We start from the raw sequence: 2,384 nt of genomic DNA, 5'->3' as shown, positions 1-2,384 counted from the left end.
CCATGTGTCACTCATGACTCATTGGAATCTGCCAATTAAGTTCAACAAATCCATTCTTATCCAGAACAAATGACACCTTCTCCTCCTATTTCTTACCATTCCGCTTACCATTCCATCATTTCTCAATATCATTTAACTTCCTTCGTAATCTTACTTTCATTCTTTTCCTCCTCTCCTCTCCTCTTCTTTCCTTTTCATTTCTCCAGTTGTGGAGCTTGAACTTAAGGCCTGGGCACTGTCCCAGAGCTTCATTTTTGCTCAAGGTTAGCACTCTACCACTTGATCCACAGCACCACTTCCGGCCTTTTCTGAGTAGTTTGTTGGAGGTAAGAGTCTGACAGACATTTTTGCCTGGGCTGTCTTCAAGCCATGATCCTCAGATCTCAGCCTCCTCAGTAGCTGGTAGGCATGAGCCACTGGCTCCAGGCACATTCATTCACTCATCTTTTTTTTTTTCTTTTTCTTTTTCTTTTTGCCAGTCTTGGGCTTGAGCTCAGGGCCTGAGCACTGTCCTTGGACTTTCTCAAGACTAGAGCTCTACTACTTGAGCCTCAGCACCACTTCTGCTTTTTTTTTTTTCTATGTATTTGGTATCGAGGAATTGAACCTGGGTCTTCGTGCATGCTAGGCAAGCACTCTACCACTAGGCCAAACTCCTGGCCCACATTCATTCTTTTTTAAAATTACTAAACATCTGTATTTAAAATTGACATTTTGAATTGAAACCCTCTGTATATCTATTTAAAAATAATAAAAATAAAAAGTACTAAATGTTAAATCCATATATGTATATGGTTTTGTATACATTAGGTAAGTGTATGTATATATCTATATCTGATACATATTTGTATCTAATCAACTTCTGTTGATTATAAAGTCATTGAAACTGCAAATTTACTGTTTCACCCAATTGCTGTATATTTTTTTTTTGGTGGTCTTAAACTTGGCCTGGGCCTTGTACCTAGCTCTTCAGCTCAAGGCTACCACCCTAACCCTTGATCCAAGGGTGGAGATAAGAGGCTCAGGTCTTTTTGTGCCCAGGCTGGGTTTGAACCTTGATCCTCAGATCTCAGCCTCCTGAGTAGCTAGGATTACAGGCACGAGCCACTGCGCCCAGCCAATTTCTGTATTTTTAATATCATTTGGCAGTAGTACCTTGCTTAGAAAAGGATCAAGAAATACTAACCATTTACATCTGCATCGTGTCTGGCTTGACATAACGTCCTTTAAAAGGTCCCTTAAAAGGTATTTTCTAGGCGATCTGACCTACTTGGTGTTATTTCTCTGAAATTAGGGGTTTACGCTAAAACTCTTGATTTCTCTTCTCTAGAATTTAATATGGATATATAGATAGCAATATAGATATAGGTAGAGAGGCATAGGTATAGATATAGGTAGATAGAATGTAATCTCACTTTTTTTTGTCAGTCCTGGGGCTTGAACTCAGGGCTTGAGTAAGTACTGTCCTTGGGTTTTCTCAAGGCTAGTACTCTACTACTTGAGCTACAGCACCACTTATGGGTTTTTCTTTTACTTCCTTTCCTTTCCTTTCCTTTCCTTTCCTTTCCTTTCCTTTCCTTTCCTTTCCTTTCCTTTCCTTTCCTTTCCTTTCCTTTCCTTTCCTTTTTCTTTATGTCGCTTGTGGGCCTGGGTGTTGTCCTTGAGCTCTTCAGCTCCAGACTACCACCCTAGCCCTTTAGCCACAGTTTTCTAGTGATTAATTGGAGATAAGAGTGTTAACGTACTTTAGTGCCTGGGATTGGCTTTGAACTGCCATCCTCAGATTTCAGCTTCCTGAGTAGCTAGGATTACAGGTGTGAGTCACTGCGCGCAGCACTTCTGGCTTTTTCTGTGTATGTGGTACCAAGGAATCAAACGCAGGGCTTCATTCATACAAGGCAAGTGCTCTATCACTAGGCCACAACCAGCTCTAAATTCACTTTTTTGCAAACCCTCCAGCATCCTTCCTCTATCCTGGGCTTCATGATTGTAGAAATTTGCATTATGTCTGCTTCCATGGCCTCCTGCTGCATGGAGACTTTCTTGTCTAGCCTTGCTGAACAATGCTTCTTCTCAATTACCTATTTCATTCCCTCCCTCCTGATCCTTCTCTAGATCACTGGCAGCTGGCTTAAGAATTGACATAGGTACCTTTTTTCCCCCCTCCTAGTATTCATGATGATGCGTGAAAGTATCCTGTTGTCAGGGGCCAATAAAATCACTCAATAAATGCCTGCTAAAATCCTGTAAACATTTCAAGATTTTGAATAAGCATTTTAGAGAGAAGCAAAATGCCCAGTTTTCAGGAGATCTAGTCAGCTCATCAATAACTTCTCCCTGCAACATACCAATAAACAGCTTGAAAGCTGGCAACACAGCTGTCT

The sequence above is a fragment of the Megascapheus bottae genome, chromosome 19, assembly GCF_031878675.1.
Source record: "Megascapheus bottae isolate mThoBot1 chromosome 19, mThoBot2.hap1, whole genome shotgun sequence".
In the NCBI taxonomy this organism is placed as follows: Eukaryota; Metazoa; Chordata; class Mammalia; order Rodentia; family Geomyidae; genus Megascapheus; species Megascapheus bottae.
This window is presented reverse-complemented; position numbering follows the sequence as displayed.